Below are 18,452 nucleotides of genomic sequence, written 5' to 3' on the forward strand. Positions count from 1 at the left end.
TAAAAGAAAATACTTCCGACACCGGTAATCGAACCCGGGCCTCCTGGGTGAGAGCCAGGTATCCTAGACACTAGACCATGCTGGAGAGCAGAGAGGGAAGGAGCGATCGCTTACCGATTCGGCCAAAAGGGTAAAACTATTGAAGTTACATTGCGTGCGAAAATTTGAGACTTGATGACAGCGGGTAAAAGAAAGTACTTCCGACACAGGCAATCGAACTCGGGCCTCCTTGGTGAAAGCCAGGTATCCTAGCCACTAAACCATGCCGGAGAACAGAGAGGGAAGGAGCGATCGCTTAGTCATTCGGCAAACAAGGTAAAAGTATTGAAGTTATATAGCGTGCGCAAATTGTAGACTTGAAGATAGCCGATAAAGATACTTCCGACACCGGGAATCAAACCAGGGCCTCTTGGGTGACAGCCAGATATCCTAGCCACTAAACCACGCCGAGAACGGAGAGGGACGGAGCGATTGCTTAGCCATTCGGCCAACAGGGTAAAACTATTCAAGTTACATAGCGTGCGCGAATAGGAGACTTTATGATAGCAGATAAAAGAAAATACTTCCGACACCGGGAATCGAACCCGGGCCTCCTGAGTGAGAGCCAGGTATCCTAGCCACTAGACCATGCCGGAGAACCGAGAGGGAAGGAGCGATCGCTTAGCGATTCGGCCTACAGGGTAAAAGTATTGAATTGACACAGCGTGCGCAAATTGGAGACTTGATGATAGCAGATAAAAGAAAAAACTTCCGACACCGGGAATCGAACCCAGGTCTCCGGGGTGAGAGCCAGGTATCCTAGCCACTAGACCATGCCGGAAAACGGAGAGGGACGGAGCGATCGCTTAGCCATTCGGCCAACACGGTATAAGGTATATAGGGGGCACAAATTGGAGACTTGATGACATCGGATAAAAGAAAATACTTCCGACACCGGGAATCGAACCCGGGCCTCCTGGGTGAGAGCCAGGTATCTTAGCCACTAGACCATGCAGGAGAACAGAGAGGGAAATAGCGATCGCTTAGCCATTTGGCCGACAGGGTAAAACTATTGAAGTTACATAGCGTGCACAAATTGGAGACTTGATGATAGCAGATACAAAAAATACTTCCGACACTGGGAATCAAGCCCGGGCCTCCTGGGTGAGAGCCAGGTATCCTAGGCACTAGACCATGCCGGAGAACGGAGAGGGACGGAGCGATCGCTTAGCCATTCGGCCAACACGGTATAAGGTATATAGGGTGCACAAATTGGAGACTTGATGACAGCAGATAAAAGAAAATACTTCCGACATCGGGAATCGAACCCGGGCCTCCTGGGTGAGAGCCAGGTATCCTAGCCACTAGACCATGCCGGAGAACCGAGAGGGAAGGAGCGATCGCTTAGCGATTCGGCCTACAGGGTAAAAGTATTGAATTGACATAGCGTGCGCAAATTGGAGACCTGATGATAGCAGATCAAAGAAAATACTTCCGACACCGGGAATCGAACCCGGGTCTCCTGGCTGAGAGCTAGGTATCCTATCCACTAGACCATGCTGGAAAACGGAGAGGGACAGAGCCATTCCTTAGCCCTTCAGCCAACAGTGTAAATGTATTGAAGTTACAAAGCGTGCGCAAATTGGAGACTTGATAATAGCAGATAAAAGAAAATACTTCCGACACCGGGAATCGCACACGGGCCTCCTGTGTGAGAGCCAGGTATCTTAGCCACTAGACCATGCCAGAGAACGGAGAGGGACGGAGCGATCGCCTAGCCATTCGGCCAACACGGTAAAAGTATTGAAGGTATATAGCGTGCGCGAATTGGAGACTTGATGACAGAAGATAAAAGAAAATACTTCCGACACCGGGAATCGAACCCGGGCCTCCTGGGTGAGAGCCAGGTATCCTAGACACTAGACCATGCTGGAGAGCAGAGAGGGAAGGAGCGATCGCTTACCGATTCGGCCAACAGGGTAAAACTATTGAAGTTACATTGCGTGCGCAAATTTGAGACTTGATGACAGCGGGTAAAAGAAAGTACTTCCGAGACTGGCAATCGAACCCGGGCCTCCTTGGTGAAAGCCAGGTATCCTAGCCACTAAACCATGCCGGAGAACAGAGAGGGAAGGAGCGATCGCTTAGTCATTCGGCAAACAGGGTAAAAGTATTGAAGGTATATAGCGTGCGCAAATTGTAGACTTGAAGATAGCCGATAAAGATACTTCCGACACCGGGAATCAAACCCAGGCCTCTTGGGTGACAGCCAGATATCCTAGCCACTAAACCACGCCGAGAACGGAGAGGGACGGAGCGATTGCTTAGCCATTCGGCCAACAGGGTAAAACTATTCAAGTTACATAGCGTGCGCGAATAGGAGACTTTATGATAGCAGATAAAGGAAAATACTTCCGACACCGGGAATCGAACCCGGGCCTCCTGAGTGAGAGCCAGGTGTCCTAGCCACTAGACCATGCCGGAGAACCGAGAGGTAAGGAGCGATCGCTTAGTGATTCGGCCTACAGGGTAAAAGTATTGAATTGACACAGCATGCGCAAATTGGAGACGTGATGATAGCAGATAAAAGAAAATACTTCCGACACCGGGAATCGAACCCGGGTCTCCTGGGTGAGAGCTAGGTATCCTATCCACTAGACCATGCTGGAGAACGGAGAGGGACAGAGCGATCCCTAAGCCATTCAGCCAACAGTGTAAATGTATTGAAGTTATAGAGCGTGCGCAAATTGGAGACTTGATGATAGCAGATAAAAGAAAATACTTCTGACACTGGGAATCAAGCCCAGCCCTCCGGGGTGAGAGCCAGGTATCCTAGACACTAGACCATGCCGGAGAACGAAGAGGGACGGAGCGATCGCTTAGCCATTCGGCCAACACGGTAAAAGTATTGAAGGTATATAGCGTGCGCGAATTGGAGACTTGATGACAGCAGAAAAAAGAAAATACTTCCAACACCGGGAATCGAACCCAGGTCTCCTGGCTGAGAGCTAGGTGTCCTATCCACTAGACCATGCTGGAGAACGGAGAGGGACAGAGCGATCCCTTAGCCCTTAAGCCAACAGTGTAAATGTATTGAAGTTACATAGCGTGCGAAAATTGGAAACTTGATGATAGCAGATAAAAGAAAATACTTCCGATACCGGGAATCGCACACGGGCCTCATGTGTGAGAGCCAGGTATCCTAGGCACTAGACCATGCCGGAGAACGAAGAGGGACGGAGCGATCGCTTAGCCATTCGGCCAACACGGTATAAGGTATATAGGGTGCACAAATTGGAGACTTGATGACAGCAGATAAAAGAAAATACTTCCGACACCGGGAATCGAACCCGGGCCTCCTGGGTGAGAGCCAGGTATCCTAGACACTAGACCATGCTGGAGAGCAGAGAGGGAAGGAGCGATCGCTTACCGATTCGGCCAACAGGGTAAAACTATTGAAGTTACATTGCGTGCGCAAATTTGAGACTTGATGACAGCGGGTAAAAGAAAGTACTTCCGACACCGGCAATCGAACCCGGGCCTCCTTGGTGAAAGCCAGGTATCCTAGCCACTAAACCATGCCGGAGAACAGAGAGGGAAGGAGCGATCGCTTAGTCATTCGGCAAACAAGGTAAAAGTATTGAAGTTATATAGCGTGCGCAAATTGTACACTTGAAGATAGCCGATAAAGATACTTCCGACACCGGGAATCAAACCCAGGCCTCTTGGGTGACAGCCAGATATCCTAGCCACTAAACCACGCCGAGAACGGAGAGGGACGGAGCGATTGCTTAGCCATTCGGCCAACAGGGTAAAACTATTCAAGTTACATAGCGTGCGCGAATAGGAGACTTTATGATTGCAGATAAAAGAAAATACTTCCGACACCGGGAATCGAACCCGGGCCTCCTGAGTGAGAGCCAGGTATCCTAGCCACTAGACCATGCCGGAGAACCGAGAGGGAAGGAGCGATCGCTTAGCGATTCGGCCTACAGGGTAAAAGTATTGAATTGACACAGCGTGCGCAAATTGGAGACTTGATGATAGCAGATAAAAGAAAAAACTTCCGACACCGGGAATCGTACCCAGGTCTCCTGGCTGAGAGCTAGTTATCCTATCCACTAGACCATGCTGGAGTACGGAGAGGGACAGAGCGATCCCTTAGCCATTCAGCCAACAGTGTAAATGTATTGAAGTTATAGAGCGTGCGCAAATTGGAGACTTGATGATAGCAGATAAAAGAAAATACTTCTGACACTGGGAATCAAGCCCAGCCCTCCGGGGTGAGAGCCAGGTATCGTAGACACTAGACCATGCCGGAGAACGAAGAGGGACGGAGCGATCGCTTAGCCATTCGGCCAACACGGTAAAAGTATTGAAGGTATATAGCGTGCGCGAATTGGAGACTTGATGACAGCAGATAAAAGAAAATACTTCCAACACCGGGAATCGAACCCGGGCCTCCTGGGTGAGAGCTAGGTATCCTAGCCACTAGATCATGCCGGAGAGCAGACAGGGAAGGGGCGATCGCTTAGCGATTCGGCCAACAGGGTAAAACTATTGAAGTTACATTGCGTGCGCAAATTTGAGACTTGATGTCAGCGGGTAAAAGAAAGTACTTCCGACACCGGGAATCGAACCCGGGCCTCCTGGGTGAAAGCCAGGTATCCCAGCCACTAGACCATGCCGGAGAACAGAGAGGGAAGGAACGATCGCTTAGTCATTCGGCAAACAGGGTAAAAGTATTGAAGTTCTATAGCGTGCGCAATTTGTAGACTTGAAGATAGCCGATAAAAATACTTCCGACACCGGGAATCGAACCCAGGCCTCTTGGGTGAGAGCCAGATATCCTAGCCACTAAACCACGTCGAGAACGGAGAGGGACGGAGCGATTGCTTAGCCATTCGGCCAACAGGGTAAAACTATTGAAGTTACATAGCGTGCGCGAATAGGAGACTTTATGATAGCAGATAAAAAAATATTTCCGACGCCGGGAATTGCACCCCGGCCTCCAGGGTGAGAGCTAGATATCCTAGCCACTAGACCATGCCAGAGATAAGAGAGGGACGGAGTGATCGCTTAGTGATTCGGCCAACAGGGTAAAAGTATTGAAGTTACATAGCGTGCGCAAATGGCAGACTTGATGATAGCAGATAAAAGAAAACACTTCTGACAACGGGAATCGTACCCGGGCCTTCTGTGTGAGAGCCAGGTATCCAAGCCACTAGACCATGCCAGAGAGGGTGGAGCGATCACTTAGTCATTCGGCCAACAAGGTAAAAGTATTGAAGTTACATAGCGTGCGCGAATTGGAGACTTGATGATAGCAGATAAAAGAAAATACTTCCGACACCGGGAATCGAACCTGGGCCTCCTGGGTTAGAGCCAGGATCCTAGCCACTACACCATGCTGGAGAACGGAGAGGGACGGGGCAAACGCTTAGCCATTCGGCTAACAGGGTAGAACTATTGAAGTTACATAGCGTGCGCGAATCAGAGACTTCATGATAGCAGATAAAAGAAAATACTTCCGACACGGGGAATCGCACCCGGGCCTCCTGGGTGAGAGCCAGGTATCCCAGCCACAGGACCATGCCAGAGAACGGAAAAGGACAGAGCGATCGCTTAGACATTCGGCCAACAGGGTAAAAGTATTGAACTTATATAGCGTGCGCAAATTGGAGAGTGGAATATAGCAGATAAAAAATATTTCCGACACCGGAAATCGAACCCGGCCCTTCTGGGTGAGAGTCAGGTATCCTAGCAGCTAGACCACGCCAAGAACAGAGGGGTGGAGCTATCACTTAGTCATTCGGCCAACAAGGTAAAAGTATTGAAGTTATATAGCGTGCGCTAAATGTAGACTTGAAGATAGCCGATAAAAATACTTCCGACACCGGCAATCAAACCCGGGCCTCCTGGGTGAGAGCCAGGTATCCAAGCCACAAGACCATGCCAGAAAACAGAGAGGGACGGAGCAATCGCTTAGCGATTCGGCCAACAGGGTAACAGTATTGAAGTTACATAGCATGCGCAAATTGGAGACTTGATGATAACAGATAAAAGAAAATACTTCTGACACCAGGAATCGAACCCCGGCCTCCTGGGTGAAAGCCACATATCCTAGCTATTAGACCACGCCGAGAACGGAGAGGAACGGAGTGATCCCTTAGCCCTTCAGCCAACAGTGTAAATGTATTGAAGTTACATAGCGTGCGAAAATTGGAGACTTGATGATAGCAGATAAAAAAAATACTTCCGACACCGGGAATCGCACACGGGCCTCATGTGTGAGAGCCAGGTATCCTAGGCACTAGACAACCGGAGAACGAAGAGGGACGGAGCGATCGCTTAGCCATTCGGCCAACACGGTATAAAGTATATAGGGTGCACGAATTGGAGACTTGATGACAGCAGATAAAAGAAAATACTTCCGACACCGGTAATCGAACCCGGGCCTCCTGGGTGAGAGCCAGGTATCCTAGACACTAGACCATGCTGGAGAGCAGAGAGGGAAGGAGCGATCGCTTACCGATTCGGCCAAAAGGGTAAAACTATTGAAGTTACATTGCGTGCGAAAATTTGAGACTTGATGACAGCGGGTAAAAGAAAGTACTTCCGACACAGGCAATCGAACCCGGGCCTCCTTGGTGAAAGCCAGGTATCCTAGCCACTAAACCATGCCGGAGAACAGAGAGGGAAGGAGCGATCGCTTAGTCATTCGGCAAACAAGGTAAAAGTATTGAAGTTATATAGCGTGCGCAAATTGTAGACTTGAAGATAGCCGATAAAGATACTTCCGACACCGGGAATCAAACCAGGGCCTCTTGGGTGACAGCCAGATATCCTAGCCACTAAACCACGCCGAGAACGGAGAGGGACGGAGCGATTGCTTAGCCATTCGGCCAACAGGGTAAAACTATTCAAGTTATATAGCGTGCGCGAATAGGAGACTTTATGATAGCAGATAAAAGAAAATACTTCCGACACCGGGAATCGAACCCGGGCCTCCTGAGTGAGAGCCAGGTATCCTAGCCACTAGACCATGCCGGAGAACCGAGAGGGAAGGAGCGATCGCTTAGCGATTCGGCCTACAGGGTAAAAGTATTGAATTGACACAGCGTGCGCAAATTGGAGACTTGATGATAGCAGATAAAAGAAAAAACTTCCGACACCGGGAATCGAACCCAGGTCTCCTGGCTGAGAGCTAGGTATCCTATCCACTAGACCATGCTGGAGAACGGAGAGGGACAGAGCGATCCCTTAGCCATTCAGCCAACAGTGTAAATGTATTGAAGTTATAGAGCGTGCGCAAATTGGAGACTTGATGATAGCAGATAAAAGAAAATACTTCTGACACTGGGAATCAAGCCCAGCCCTCCGGGGTGAGAGCCAGGTATCCTAGCCACTACACCATGCCGGAAAACGGAGAGGGACGGAGCGATCGCTTAGCCATTCGGCCAACACGGTATAAGGTATATAGGGGGCACAAATTGGAGACTTGATGACATCGGATAAAAGAAAATACTTCCGACACCGGGAATCGAACCCGGGCCTCCTGGGTGAGAGCCAGGTATCTTAGCCACTAGACCATGCAGGAGAACAGAGAGGGAAATAGCGATCGCTTAGCCATTTGGCCGACAGGGTAAAACTATTGAAGTTACATAGCGTGCACAAATTGGAGACTTGATGATAGCAGATACAAAAAATACTTCCGACACTGGGAATCAAGCCCGGGCCTCCTGGGTGAGAGCCAGGTATCCTAGGCACTAGACCATGCCGGAGAACGGAGAGGGACGGAGCGATCGCTTAGCCATTCGGCCAACACGGTATAAGGTATATAGGGTGCACAAATTGGAGACTTGATGACAGCAGATAAAAGAAAATACTTCCGACATCGGGAATCGAACCCGGGCCTCCTGGGTGAGAGCCAGGTATCCTAGCCACTAGACCATGCCGGAGAACCGAGAGGGAAGGAGCGATCGCTTAGCGATTCGGCCTACAGGGTAAAAGTATTGAATTGACATAGCGTGCGCAAATTGGAGACCTGATGATAGCAGATCAAAGAAAATACTTCCGACACCGGGAATCGAACCCGGGTCTCCTGGCTGAGAGCTAGGTATCCTATCCACTAGACCATGCTGGAAAACGGAGAGGGACAGATCCATTCCTTAGCCCTTCAGCCAACAGTGTAAATGTATTGAAGTTACAAAGCGTGCGCAAATTGGAGACTTGATAATAGCAGATAAAAGAAAATACTTCCGACACCGGGAATCGCACACGGGCCTCCTGTGTGAGAGCCAGGTATCTTAGCCACTAGACCATGCCAGAGAACGGAGAGGGACGGAGCGATCGCTTAGCCATTCGGCCAACACGGTAAAAGTATTGAAGGTATATAGCGTGCGCGAATTGGAGACTTGATGACAGAAGATAAAAGAAAATACTTCCGACACCGGGAATCGAACCCGGGCCTTCTGGGTGAGAGCCAGGTATCCTAGACACTAGACCATGCTGGAGAGCAGAGAGGGAAGGAGCGATCGCTTACCGATTCGGCCAACAGGGTAAAACTATTGAAGTTACATTGCGTGCGCAAATTTGAGACTTGATGACAGCGGGTAAAAGAAAGTACTTCCGACACTGGCAATCGAACCCGGGCCTCCTTGGTGAAAGCCAGGTATCCTAGCCACTAAACCATGCCGGAGAACAGAGAGGGAAGGAGCGATCGCTTAGTCATTCGGCAAACAAAGTAAAAGTATTGAAGTTATGTAGCGTGCGCAAATTGTAGACTTGAAGATAGCCGATAAAGATACTTCCGACACCGGGAACAAAACCCGGGCCTCTTGGGTGACAGCCAGATATCCTAGCCACTAAACCACATCGAGAACGGAGAGGGACGGAGCGATTGCTTAGCCATTCGGCCAACAGGGTAAAACTATTCAAGTTACATAGCGTGCGCGAATAGGAGACTTTATGATAGCAGATAAAGGAAAATACTTCCGACACCGGGAATCGAACCCGGGCCTCCTGAGTGAGAGCCAGGTATCCTAGCCACTAGACCATGCCGGAGAACCGAGAGGTAAGGAGCGATCGCTTAGTGATTCGGCCTACAGGGTAAAAGTATTGAATTGACACAGCCTGCGCAAATTGGAGACTTGATGATAGCAGATAAAAGAAAAAACTTCCGACACCGGGAATCGAACCCGGGTCTCCTGGCTGAGAGCTAGGTATCCTATCCACTAGACCATGCTGGAGAACGGAGAGGGACAGAGCGATCCCTTAGCCATTCAGCCAACAGTGTAAATGTATTGAAGTTATAGAGCGTGCGCAAATTGGAGACTTGATGATAGCAGCTAAAAGAAAATACTTCTGACACTGGGAATCAAGCCCAGCCCTCCGGGGTGAGAGCCAGGTATCCTAGACACTAGATCATGCCGGAGAGCAGAGAGGGAAGGGGCGATCGCTTAGAGATTCGGCCAACAGGGTAAAACTATTGAAGTTACATTGCGTGCGCAAATTTGAGACTTGATGACAGCGGGTAAAAGAAAGTACTTCCGACACCGGGAATCGAACCCGGGCCTCCTGGGTGAAAGCCAGGTATCCTAGCCAGTAGACCATGCCGGAGAACAGAGAGGGAAGGAACGATCGCTTAGACATTCGGCAAACAGGGTAAAAGTATTGAAGTTATATAGCGTGCGCAATTTGTAGACTTGAAGATAGCCGATAAAAATACTTCCGACACCGGGAATCGAACCCAGGCCTTTTGGGTGAGAGCCAGATATCCTAGCCACTAAACCACGCCGAGAACGGAGAGGGACGGAGCGATTGCTTAGCCATTCGGCCAACAGGGTAAAACTATTGAAGTTACATAGCGTGCGCGAATAGGAGACTTTATGATAGCAGATAAAAAATACTTCCGACGCCGGGAATTGCACCCCGGCCTCCAGGGTGAGAGCGAGATATCCTAGCCACTAGACCATGCCAGAGATAAGAGAGGGACGGAGTGATCGCTTAGTGATTCGGCCAACAGGGTAAAAGTATTGAAGTTACATAGCGTGCTCAAATGGCAGACTTGATGATAGCAGATAAAAGAAAACACTTCTGACACCGGGAATCGTACCCGGGCCTTCTGTGTGAGAGCCAGGTATCCAAGCCACTAGACCATGCCAGAGAGGGTGGAGCGATCACTTAGTCATTCGGCCAAGAAGGTAAAAGTATTGAAGTTACATAGCGTGCGCGAATTGGAGACTTGATGATAGCAGATAAAAGAAAATACTTCCGACACCGGGAAACAAACTCGGGCCTCCTGGGTGAGAGCCTGGCGTGTTAGCCACTAGACCATGCTGGAGATCGGAGAGGGATGGAGCGATGGCTTAACGATTCGGCCAACAGGGAAAAATTATTGAAGATACATTGCGTGCGCAAATTGAGACTTGATGACAGCGGATAAAAGAAAATACTTCCGACACCGCGAATTGAACCCGGACCTCCTGGGTTAGATCCAGGTATCCTAGCCACTAGACCATGCAGGAGAACGGAGAGGGACGAAGCGATCGCTTAGCCATTCGGCCAACAGGGTGAAATTATTGAAGTTACATATCGTGCGCTAATTGGAGACTTGATGATAGCAGATAAAAGAAAATACTTCCGACACCGGGAATCGAACCCGGGTCTCCTGGGTGAGAGCTAGGTATCCTATCCACTAGACCATGCTGGAGAACGGAGAGGGACAGAGCGATCCCTTAGCCCTTCAGCCAACAGTGTAAATGTATTGAAGTTACATAGCGTGCGAAAATTGGAGACTTGATGATAGCAGATAAAAAAAAATACTTCCGACACCGGGAATCGCACACGGGCCTCATGTGTGAGAGCCAGGTATCCTAGGCACTAGACAACCGGAGAACGAAGAGGGACGGAGCGATCGCTTAGCCATTCGGCCAACACGGTATAAGGTATATAGGGTTCACAAATTGGAGACTTGATGACAGCAGATAAAAGAAAATACTTCCGACACCGGGAATCGAACCCGGGCCTCCTGGGTGAGAGCCAGGTATCCTAGCCACTAGATCCTGCCGGAGAGCAGAGAGGGAAGGGGCGACCGCTTAGCGATTTGGCCAACAGGGTAAAACTATTGAAGTTACATTGCGTGCGAAAATTTGAGACTTGATGACAGCGGGTAAAAGAAAGTACTTCCGACACAGGCAATCGAACCCGGGCCTCCTTGGTGAAAGACAGGTATCCTAGCCACTAAACCATGCCGGAGAACAGAGAGGGAAGGAGCGATCGCTTAGTCATTCGGCAAACAAGGTAAAAGTATTGAAGTTATATAGCGTGCGCAAATTGTAGACTTGAAGATAGCCGATAAAGATACTTCCGACACCGGGAATCAAACCAGGGCCTCTTGGGTGACAGCCAGATATCCTAGCCACTAAACCACGCCGAGAACGGAGAGGGACGGAGCGATTGCTTAGCCATTCGGCCAACAGGGTAAAACTATTCAAGTTACATAGCGTGCGCGAATAGGAGACTTTATGATAGCAGATAAAAGAAAATACTTCCGACACCGGGAATCGAACCCGGGCCTCCTGAGTGAGAGCCAGGTATCCTAGCCACTAGACCATGCCGGAGAACCGAGAGGGAAGGAGCGATCGCTTAGCGATTCGGCCTACAGGGTAAAAGTATTGAATTGACACAGCGTGCGCAAATTGGAGACTTGATGATAGCAGATAAAAGAAAAAACTTCCGACACCGGGAATCGAACCCAGGTCTCCTGGCTGAGAGCTAGGTATCCTATCCACTAGACCATGCTGGAGAACGGAGAGGGACAGAGCGATCCCTTAGCCATTCAGCCAACAGTGTAAATGTATTGAAGATATAGAGCGTGCGCAAATTGGAGACTTGATGATAGCAGATAAAAGAAAATACTTCTGACACTGGGAATCAAGCCCAGCCCTCCGGGGTGAGAGCCAGGTATCCTAGCCACTAGACCATGCCGGAAAACGGAGAGGGACGGAGCGATCGCTTAGCCATTCGGCCAACACGGTATAAGGTATATAGGGGGCACAAATTGGAGACTTGATGACAGCAGATAAAAGAAAATACTTCCGGCACCGGGAATCGAACCCGGGCCTCCTGTGTGAGAGCCAGGTATCTTAGCCACTAGACCATGCAGGAGAACAGAGAGGGAAATAGCGATCGCTTAGCCATTTGGCCGACAGGGTAAAACTATTGAAGTTACATAGCGTGCGCAAATTGGAGACTTGATGATAGCAGATACAAAAAATACTTCCGACACTGGGAATCAAGCCCGGGCCTCCTGGGTGAGAGCCAGGTATCCTAGGCACTAGACCATGCCGGAGAACGGAGAGGGACGGAGCGATCGCTTAGCCATTCGGCCAACACGGTATAAGGTATATAGGGTGCACAAATTGGAGACTTGATGACAGCAGATAAAAGAAAATACTTCCGACACCGGGAATCGAACCCGGGCCTCCTGGGTGAGAGCCAGGTATCCTAGCCACTAGACGATGCCGGAGAACCGAGAGGGAAGGAGCGATCGCTTAGCGATTCGGCCTACAGGGTAAAAGTATTGAATTGACATAGCGTGCGCAAATTGGAGACTTGATGATAGCAGATCAAAGAAAATACTTCCGACACCGGGAATCGAACCCGGGTCTCCTGGCTGAGAGCTAGGTATCCTATCCACTAGACCATGCTGGAAAACGGAGAGGGACAGAGCCATTCCTTAGCCCTTCAGCCAACAGTGTAAATGTATTGAAGTTACATAGCGTGCGAAAATTGGAGACTTGATGATAGCAGATAAAAAAAAATACTTCCGACACCGGGAATTGCACACGGGCCTCATGTGTGAGAGCCAGGTATCCTAGGCACTAGACAACCGGAGAACGAAGAGGGACGGAGCGATCGCTTAGCCATTCGGCCAACACGGTATAAGGTATATAGGGTTCACAAATTGGAGACTTGATGATAGCAGATAAAAGAAAATACTTCTGACACTGGGAATCAAGCCCAGCCCTCCGGGGTGAGAGCCAGGTATCCTAGCCACTAGACCATGCCGGAAAACGGAGAGGGACGGAGCGATCGCTTAGCCATTCGGCCAACACGGTATAAGGTATATAGGGGGCACAAATTGGAGACTTGATGACAGCAGATAAAAGAAAATACTTCCGGCACCGGGAATCGAACCCGGGCCTCCTGTGTGAGAGCCAGGTATCTTAGCCACTAGACCATGCAGGAGAACAGAGAGGGAAATAGCGATCGCTTAGCCATTTGGCCGACAGGGTAAAACTATTGAAGTTACATAGCGTGCGCAAATTGGAGACTTGATGATAGCAGATACAAAAAATACTTCCGACACTGGGAATCAAGCCCGGGCCTCCTGGGTGAGAGCCAGGTATCCTAGGCACTAGACCATGCCGGAGAACGGAGAGGGACGGGGCGATCGCTTAGCCATTCGGCCAACACGGTATAAGGTATATAGGGTGCACAAATTGGAGACTTGATGACAGCAGATAAAAGAAAATACTTCCGACACCGGGAATCGAACCCGGGCCTCCTGGGTGAGAGCCAGGTATCCTAGCCACTAGACCATGCCGGAGAACCGAGAGGGAAGGAGCGATCGCTTAGCGATTCGGCCTACAGGGTAAAAGTATTGAATTGACATAGCGTGCGCAAATTGGAGACTTGATGATAGCAGATCAAAGAAAATACTTCCGACACCGGGAATCGAACCCGGGTCTCCTGGCTGAGAGCTAGGTATCCTATCCACTAGACCATGCTGGAAAACGGAGAGGGACAGAGCCATTCCTTAGCCCTTCAGCCAACAGTGTAAATGTATTGAAGTTACATTGCGTGCGAAAATTTGAGACTTGATGACAGCGGGTAAAAGAAAGTACTTCCGACACAGGCAATCGAACCCGGGCCTCCTTGGTGAAAGACAGGTATCCTAGCCACTAAACCATGCCGGAGAACAGAGAGGGAAGGAGCGATCGCTTAGTCATTCGGCAAACAAGGTAAAAGTATTGAAGTTATATAGCGTGCGCAAATTGTAGACTTGAAGATAGCCGATAAAGATACTTCCGACACCGGGAATCAAACCAGGGCCTCTTGGGTGACAGCCAGATATCCTAGCCACTAAACCACGCCGAGAACGGAGAGGGACGGAGCGATTGCTTAGCCATTCGGCCAACAGGGTAAAACTATTCAAGTTACATAGCGTGCGCGAATAGGAGACTTTATGATAGCAGATAAAAGAAAATACTTCCGACACCGGGAATCGAACCCGGGCCTCCTGAGTGAGAGCCAGGTATCCTAGCCACTAGACCATGCCGGAGAACCGAGAGGGAAGGAGCGATCGCTTAGCGATTCGGCCTACAGGGTAAAAGTATTGAAGTTATAGAGCGTGCGCAAATTGGAGACTTGATGATAGCAAATAAAAGAAAATACTTCCGATACCGGGAATCGCACACGGGCCTCATGTGTGAGAGCCAGGTATCCTAGGCACTAGACCATGCCGGAGAACGAAGAGGGACGGAGCGATCGCTTAGCCATTCGGCCAACACGGTATAAGGTATATAGGGTGCACAAATTGGAGACTTGATGACAGCAGATAAAAGAAAATACTTCCGACACCGGGAATCGAACCCGGGCCTCCTGGGTGAGAGCCAGGTATCCTAGACACTAGACCATGCTGGAGAGCAGAGAGGGAAGGAGCGATCGCTTACCGATTCGGCCAACAGGGTAAAACTATTGAAGTTACATTGCGTGCGCAAATTTGAGACTTGATGACAGCGGGTAAAAGAAAGTACTTCCGACACCGGCAATCGAACCCGGGCCTCCTTGGTGAAAGCCAGGTATCCTAGCCACTAAACCATGCCGGAGAACAGAGAGGGAAGGAGCGATCGCTTAGTCATTCGGCAAACAAGGTAAAAGTATTGAAGTTATATAGCGTGCGCAAATTGTACACTTGAAGATAGCCGATAAAGATACTTCCGACACCGGGAATCAAACCCAGGCCTCTTGGGTGACAGCCAGATATCCTAGCCACTAAACCACGCCGAGAACGGAGAGGGACGGAGCGATTGCTTAGCCATTCGGCCAACAGGGTAAAACTATTCAAGTTACATAGCGTGCGCGAATAGGAGACTTTATGATTGCAGATAAAAGAAAATACTTCCGACACCGGGAATCGAACCCGGGCCTCCTGAGTGAGAGCCAGGTATCCTAGCCACTAGACCATGCCGGAGAACCGAGAGGGAAGGAGCGATCGCTTAGCGATTCGGCCTACAGGGTAAAAGTATTGAATTGACACAGCGTGCGCAAATTGGAGACTTGATGATAGCAGATAAAAGAAAAAACTTCCGACACCGGGAATCGTACCCAGGTCTCCTGGCTGAGAGCTAGGTATCCTATCCACTAGACCATGCTGGAGTACGGAGAGGGACAGAGCGATCCCTTAGCCATTCAGCCAACAGTGTAAATGTATTGAGGTTATAGAGCGTGCGCAAATTGGAGACTTGATGATAGCAGATAAAAGAAAATACTTCTGACACTGGGAATCAAGCCCAGCCCTCCGGGGTGAGAGCCAGGTATCCTAGACACTAGACCATGCCGGAGAACGAAGAGGGACGGAGCGATCGCTTAGCCATTTGGCCAACACGGTAAAAGTATCGAAGGTATATAGCGTGCGCGAATTGGAGACTTGATGACAGCAGATAAAAGAAAATACTTCCAACACCGGGAATCGAACCCGGGCCTCCTGGGTGAGAGCCAGGTATCCTAGCCACTAGATCATGCCGGAGAGCAGACAGGGAAGGGGCGATCGCTTAGCGATTCGGCCAACAGGGTAAAACTATTGAAGTTACATTGCGTGCGCAAATTTGAGACTTGATGTCAGCGGGTAAAAGAAAGTACTTCCGACACCGGGAATCGAACCCGGGCCTCCTGGGTGAAAGCCAGGTATCCCAGCCACTAGACCATGCCGGAGAACAGAGAGGGAAGGAACGATCGCTTAGTCATTCGGCAAACAGGGTAAAAGTATTGAAGTTCTATAGCGTGCGCAATTTGTAGACTTGAAGATAGCCGATAAAAATACTTCCGACACCGGGAATCGAACCCAGGCCTCTTGGGTGAGAGCCAGATATCCTAGCCACTAAACCACGCCGAGAACGGAGAGGGACGGAGCGATTGCTTAGCCATTCGGCCAACAGGGTAAAACTATTGAAGTTACATAGCGTGCGCGAATAGGAGACTTTATGATAGCAGATAAAAAAATATTTCCGACGCCGGGAATTGCACCCCGGCCTCCAGGGTGAGAGCTAGATATCCTAGCCACTAGACCATGCCAGAGATAAGAGAGGGACGGAGTGATCGCTTAGTGATTCGGCCAACAGGGTAAAAGTATTGAAGTTACATAGCGTGCGCAAATGGCAGACTTGATGATAGCAGATAAAAGAAAACACTTCTGACAACGGGAATCGTACCCGGGCCTTCTGTGTGAGAGCCAGGTATCCAAGCCACTAGACCATGCCAGAGAGGGTGGAGCGATCACTTAGTCATTCGGCCAACAAGGTAAAAGTATTGAAGTTACATAGCGTGCGCGAATAGGAGACTTGATGATAGCAGATAAAAGAAAATACTTCCGACACCGGGAATCGAACCTGGGCCTCCTGGGTTAGAGCCAGGATCCTAGCCACTACACCATGCTGGAGAACGGAGAGGGACGGGGCAAACGCTTAGCCATTCGGCTAACAGGGTAGAACTATTGAAGTTACATAGCGTGCGCGAATCAGAGACTTCATGATAGCAGATAAAAGAAAATACTTCCGACACGGGGAATCGCACCCGGGCCTCCTGGGTGAGAGCCAGGTATCCCAGCCACAGGACCATGCCAGAGAACGGAAAAGGACAGAGCGATCGCTTAGACATTCGGCCAACAGGGTAAAAGTATTGAACTTATATAGCGTGCGCAAATTGGAGAGTGGAATATAGCAGATAAAAAATACTTCCGACACCGGAAATCGAACCCGGCCCTTCTGGGTGAGAGTCAGGTATCCTAGCAGCTAGACCACGCCAAGAACAGAGAGGGGTGGAGCTATCACTTAGTCATTCGGCCAACAAGGTAAAAGTATTGAAGTTATATAGCGTGCGCTAAATGTAGACTTGAAGATAGCCGATAAAAATACTTCCGACACCGGCAATCAAACCCGGGCCTCCTGGGTGAGAGCCAGGTATCCAAGCCACAAGACCATGCCAGAAAACAGAGAGGGACGGAGCAATCGCTTAGCGATTCGGCCAACAGGGTAACAGTATTGAAGTTACATAGCATGCGCAAATTGGAGACTTGATAATAACAGATAAAAGAAAATACTTCTGACACCAGGAATCGAACCCCGGCCTCCTGGGTGAAAGCCACATATCCTAGCTATTAGACCACGCCGAGAACGGAGAGGAACGGAGTGATCGCTTAGCCATTCGGCCAACAGGGTAAAAGTATTGAAGTTATATAGCGTGCGCAAATGGGAGACTTGATGACAGACTATAAAAGAAAATACTTCCGACACCGGGAATCAAACCTGGGGCGCCTGGGTGAGAGACAGGTATCCTAGACACTAGACCATGCCGGAGAACGGAGAGGGACGGAGCGATCACTTTGCCATTCGGCCAACACGGTATAAGGTATATAGGGTGCACAAATTGGAGAATTGATGACAGCAGATAAAAGAAAATACTTCCGACACCGGGAATCGAACCCGGGCCTCCTGAGTGAGAGCCAGGTATCCTAGCCACTAGACCATGCCGGAGAACCGAGTGGGAAGGAGCGATCGCTTAGCGATTCGGCCTAAGGGGTAAAAGTATTGAATTGACATAGCGTGCGCAAATTGGAGACTTGATGATAGCAGATCAAAGAAAATACTTCCCACACCGGGAATCGAACCCGGGTCTCCTGGGTGAGAGCTAGGTATCCTATCCACTAGACCATGCTGGAGAACAGAGAGGGAAGGAGCGATCGCTTAGTCATTCGGCAAACAGTGTAAATGTATTGAAGTTACATAGCGTGCGCAAATTGGAGACTTGATGACAGCAGATGAAAGAAAATACTTCCGACACCGGGAATCGAACCCGGGCGTCCTGGGTGAGAGACAGGTGTCCTAGCCACTAGACCATGCCGGAGAGCAGAGAGGGAAGGAGCGATCGCTTAGCGATTCGGCCAACAGCGTAAAACTATTGAAGGTACATTGCGTGCGCGAATTTGAGACTTGATGACAGCGGGTAAAAGAAAGTACTTCCGGCACCGGGAATCGAACCCGGGCCTCCTTGGTGAAAGCCAGGTATCCTAGCCACTAGACCATGCCGGAGAACAGAGAGGGAAGGAGCGATCGCTTAGTCATTCGGCAAACAAGGTAAAAGTATTGAAGTTATATAGCGTGCGCAAATTGTAGACTTGAAGATAGCCG

At 49.7% G+C, this 18,452-nt stretch overlaps 41 non-coding genes across 41 annotated transcripts; all 41 read right to left on the reverse strand.

Moving 5' to 3' along the window:
- Window positions 1-563: 563 nt before the first annotated feature.
- Window positions 564-635, reverse strand: TRNAE-CUC (transfer RNA glutamic acid (anticodon CUC)). The gene has a single exon. It is a non-coding gene; the product is annotated as a tRNA-Glu (tRNA).
- Window positions 636-748: 113 nt separating this feature from the next.
- TRNAE-CUC (transfer RNA glutamic acid (anticodon CUC)) lies at window positions 749-820 on the reverse strand. The gene has a single exon. It is a non-coding gene; the product is annotated as a tRNA-Glu (tRNA).
- A 105-nt stretch (window positions 821-925) lies between these two features.
- On the reverse strand, window positions 926-997 carry TRNAE-CUC (transfer RNA glutamic acid (anticodon CUC)). The gene has a single exon. It is a non-coding gene; the product is annotated as a tRNA-Glu (tRNA).
- Window positions 998-1,286: 289 nt separating this feature from the next.
- TRNAE-CUC (transfer RNA glutamic acid (anticodon CUC)) lies at window positions 1,287-1,358 on the reverse strand. Its single transcript has one exon. It is a non-coding gene; the product is annotated as a tRNA-Glu (tRNA).
- Window positions 1,359-1,471: 113 nt separating this feature from the next.
- TRNAE-CUC (transfer RNA glutamic acid (anticodon CUC)) lies at window positions 1,472-1,543 on the reverse strand. The gene has a single exon. It is a non-coding gene; the product is annotated as a tRNA-Glu (tRNA).
- Window positions 1,544-1,841: 298 nt separating this feature from the next.
- TRNAE-CUC (transfer RNA glutamic acid (anticodon CUC)) lies at window positions 1,842-1,913 on the reverse strand. The gene has a single exon. It is a non-coding gene; the product is annotated as a tRNA-Glu (tRNA).
- A 478-nt stretch (window positions 1,914-2,391) lies between these two features.
- Window positions 2,392-2,463, reverse strand: TRNAE-CUC (transfer RNA glutamic acid (anticodon CUC)). Its single transcript has one exon. It is a non-coding gene; the product is annotated as a tRNA-Glu (tRNA).
- Window positions 2,464-2,576: 113 nt separating this feature from the next.
- On the reverse strand, window positions 2,577-2,648 carry TRNAE-CUC (transfer RNA glutamic acid (anticodon CUC)). Its single transcript has one exon. It is a non-coding gene; the product is annotated as a tRNA-Glu (tRNA).
- A 298-nt stretch (window positions 2,649-2,946) lies between these two features.
- On the reverse strand, window positions 2,947-3,018 carry TRNAE-CUC (transfer RNA glutamic acid (anticodon CUC)). The gene has a single exon. It is a non-coding gene; the product is annotated as a tRNA-Glu (tRNA).
- A 290-nt stretch (window positions 3,019-3,308) lies between these two features.
- On the reverse strand, window positions 3,309-3,380 carry TRNAE-CUC (transfer RNA glutamic acid (anticodon CUC)). Its single transcript has one exon. It is a non-coding gene; the product is annotated as a tRNA-Glu (tRNA).
- A 478-nt stretch (window positions 3,381-3,858) lies between these two features.
- TRNAE-CUC (transfer RNA glutamic acid (anticodon CUC)) lies at window positions 3,859-3,930 on the reverse strand. Its single transcript has one exon. It is a non-coding gene; the product is annotated as a tRNA-Glu (tRNA).
- A 483-nt stretch (window positions 3,931-4,413) lies between these two features.
- Window positions 4,414-4,485, reverse strand: TRNAE-CUC (transfer RNA glutamic acid (anticodon CUC)). Its single transcript has one exon. It is a non-coding gene; the product is annotated as a tRNA-Glu (tRNA).
- A 113-nt stretch (window positions 4,486-4,598) lies between these two features.
- Window positions 4,599-4,670, reverse strand: TRNAE-UUC (transfer RNA glutamic acid (anticodon UUC)). Its single transcript has one exon. It is a non-coding gene; the product is annotated as a tRNA-Glu (tRNA).
- Window positions 4,671-6,960: 2,290 nt separating this feature from the next.
- On the reverse strand, window positions 6,961-7,032 carry TRNAE-CUC (transfer RNA glutamic acid (anticodon CUC)). The gene has a single exon. It is a non-coding gene; the product is annotated as a tRNA-Glu (tRNA).
- A 113-nt stretch (window positions 7,033-7,145) lies between these two features.
- TRNAE-CUC (transfer RNA glutamic acid (anticodon CUC)) lies at window positions 7,146-7,217 on the reverse strand. Its single transcript has one exon. It is a non-coding gene; the product is annotated as a tRNA-Glu (tRNA).
- Window positions 7,218-7,507: 290 nt separating this feature from the next.
- On the reverse strand, window positions 7,508-7,579 carry TRNAE-CUC (transfer RNA glutamic acid (anticodon CUC)). The gene has a single exon. It is a non-coding gene; the product is annotated as a tRNA-Glu (tRNA).
- Window positions 7,580-7,868: 289 nt separating this feature from the next.
- TRNAE-CUC (transfer RNA glutamic acid (anticodon CUC)) lies at window positions 7,869-7,940 on the reverse strand. The gene has a single exon. It is a non-coding gene; the product is annotated as a tRNA-Glu (tRNA).
- Window positions 7,941-8,053: 113 nt separating this feature from the next.
- Window positions 8,054-8,125, reverse strand: TRNAE-CUC (transfer RNA glutamic acid (anticodon CUC)). Its single transcript has one exon. It is a non-coding gene; the product is annotated as a tRNA-Glu (tRNA).
- Window positions 8,126-8,423: 298 nt separating this feature from the next.
- Window positions 8,424-8,495, reverse strand: TRNAE-CUC (transfer RNA glutamic acid (anticodon CUC)). Its single transcript has one exon. It is a non-coding gene; the product is annotated as a tRNA-Glu (tRNA).
- Window positions 8,496-8,973: 478 nt separating this feature from the next.
- Window positions 8,974-9,045, reverse strand: TRNAE-CUC (transfer RNA glutamic acid (anticodon CUC)). Its single transcript has one exon. It is a non-coding gene; the product is annotated as a tRNA-Glu (tRNA).
- A 113-nt stretch (window positions 9,046-9,158) lies between these two features.
- TRNAE-CUC (transfer RNA glutamic acid (anticodon CUC)) lies at window positions 9,159-9,230 on the reverse strand. Its single transcript has one exon. It is a non-coding gene; the product is annotated as a tRNA-Glu (tRNA).
- A 298-nt stretch (window positions 9,231-9,528) lies between these two features.
- TRNAE-UUC (transfer RNA glutamic acid (anticodon UUC)) lies at window positions 9,529-9,600 on the reverse strand. The gene has a single exon. It is a non-coding gene; the product is annotated as a tRNA-Glu (tRNA).
- Window positions 9,601-10,621: 1,021 nt separating this feature from the next.
- Window positions 10,622-10,693, reverse strand: TRNAE-CUC (transfer RNA glutamic acid (anticodon CUC)). The gene has a single exon. It is a non-coding gene; the product is annotated as a tRNA-Glu (tRNA).
- A 288-nt stretch (window positions 10,694-10,981) lies between these two features.
- Window positions 10,982-11,053, reverse strand: TRNAE-CUC (transfer RNA glutamic acid (anticodon CUC)). The gene has a single exon. It is a non-coding gene; the product is annotated as a tRNA-Glu (tRNA).
- Window positions 11,054-11,531: 478 nt separating this feature from the next.
- TRNAE-CUC (transfer RNA glutamic acid (anticodon CUC)) lies at window positions 11,532-11,603 on the reverse strand. Its single transcript has one exon. It is a non-coding gene; the product is annotated as a tRNA-Glu (tRNA).
- A 113-nt stretch (window positions 11,604-11,716) lies between these two features.
- On the reverse strand, window positions 11,717-11,788 carry TRNAE-CUC (transfer RNA glutamic acid (anticodon CUC)). Its single transcript has one exon. It is a non-coding gene; the product is annotated as a tRNA-Glu (tRNA).
- A 290-nt stretch (window positions 11,789-12,078) lies between these two features.
- TRNAE-CUC (transfer RNA glutamic acid (anticodon CUC)) lies at window positions 12,079-12,150 on the reverse strand. The gene has a single exon. It is a non-coding gene; the product is annotated as a tRNA-Glu (tRNA).
- Window positions 12,151-12,439: 289 nt separating this feature from the next.
- TRNAE-CUC (transfer RNA glutamic acid (anticodon CUC)) lies at window positions 12,440-12,511 on the reverse strand. Its single transcript has one exon. It is a non-coding gene; the product is annotated as a tRNA-Glu (tRNA).
- A 113-nt stretch (window positions 12,512-12,624) lies between these two features.
- TRNAE-CUC (transfer RNA glutamic acid (anticodon CUC)) lies at window positions 12,625-12,696 on the reverse strand. Its single transcript has one exon. It is a non-coding gene; the product is annotated as a tRNA-Glu (tRNA).
- Window positions 12,697-13,161: 465 nt separating this feature from the next.
- On the reverse strand, window positions 13,162-13,233 carry TRNAE-CUC (transfer RNA glutamic acid (anticodon CUC)). The gene has a single exon. It is a non-coding gene; the product is annotated as a tRNA-Glu (tRNA).
- Window positions 13,234-13,522: 289 nt separating this feature from the next.
- On the reverse strand, window positions 13,523-13,594 carry TRNAE-CUC (transfer RNA glutamic acid (anticodon CUC)). Its single transcript has one exon. It is a non-coding gene; the product is annotated as a tRNA-Glu (tRNA).
- A 113-nt stretch (window positions 13,595-13,707) lies between these two features.
- On the reverse strand, window positions 13,708-13,779 carry TRNAE-CUC (transfer RNA glutamic acid (anticodon CUC)). Its single transcript has one exon. It is a non-coding gene; the product is annotated as a tRNA-Glu (tRNA).
- A 478-nt stretch (window positions 13,780-14,257) lies between these two features.
- TRNAE-CUC (transfer RNA glutamic acid (anticodon CUC)) lies at window positions 14,258-14,329 on the reverse strand. The gene has a single exon. It is a non-coding gene; the product is annotated as a tRNA-Glu (tRNA).
- A 290-nt stretch (window positions 14,330-14,619) lies between these two features.
- TRNAE-CUC (transfer RNA glutamic acid (anticodon CUC)) lies at window positions 14,620-14,691 on the reverse strand. The gene has a single exon. It is a non-coding gene; the product is annotated as a tRNA-Glu (tRNA).
- A 478-nt stretch (window positions 14,692-15,169) lies between these two features.
- Window positions 15,170-15,241, reverse strand: TRNAE-CUC (transfer RNA glutamic acid (anticodon CUC)). The gene has a single exon. It is a non-coding gene; the product is annotated as a tRNA-Glu (tRNA).
- A 483-nt stretch (window positions 15,242-15,724) lies between these two features.
- On the reverse strand, window positions 15,725-15,796 carry TRNAE-CUC (transfer RNA glutamic acid (anticodon CUC)). Its single transcript has one exon. It is a non-coding gene; the product is annotated as a tRNA-Glu (tRNA).
- A 113-nt stretch (window positions 15,797-15,909) lies between these two features.
- TRNAE-UUC (transfer RNA glutamic acid (anticodon UUC)) lies at window positions 15,910-15,981 on the reverse strand. Its single transcript has one exon. It is a non-coding gene; the product is annotated as a tRNA-Glu (tRNA).
- Window positions 15,982-17,726: 1,745 nt separating this feature from the next.
- On the reverse strand, window positions 17,727-17,798 carry TRNAE-CUC (transfer RNA glutamic acid (anticodon CUC)). The gene has a single exon. It is a non-coding gene; the product is annotated as a tRNA-Glu (tRNA).
- Window positions 17,799-17,911: 113 nt separating this feature from the next.
- On the reverse strand, window positions 17,912-17,983 carry TRNAE-CUC (transfer RNA glutamic acid (anticodon CUC)). The gene has a single exon. It is a non-coding gene; the product is annotated as a tRNA-Glu (tRNA).
- Window positions 17,984-18,096: 113 nt separating this feature from the next.
- Window positions 18,097-18,168, reverse strand: TRNAE-CUC (transfer RNA glutamic acid (anticodon CUC)). The gene has a single exon. It is a non-coding gene; the product is annotated as a tRNA-Glu (tRNA).
- A 113-nt stretch (window positions 18,169-18,281) lies between these two features.
- On the reverse strand, window positions 18,282-18,353 carry TRNAE-UUC (transfer RNA glutamic acid (anticodon UUC)). Its single transcript has one exon. It is a non-coding gene; the product is annotated as a tRNA-Glu (tRNA).
- Between the last annotated feature and the right edge of the window lie 99 nt (window positions 18,354-18,452).

The sequence above is a fragment of the Rhipicephalus microplus genome, unplaced genomic scaffold (genome assembly GCF_043290135.1).
Source record: "Rhipicephalus microplus isolate Deutch F79 unplaced genomic scaffold, USDA_Rmic scaffold_21, whole genome shotgun sequence".
NCBI classification, from domain to species: domain Eukaryota; kingdom Metazoa; phylum Arthropoda; class Arachnida; order Ixodida; family Ixodidae; genus Rhipicephalus; species Rhipicephalus microplus.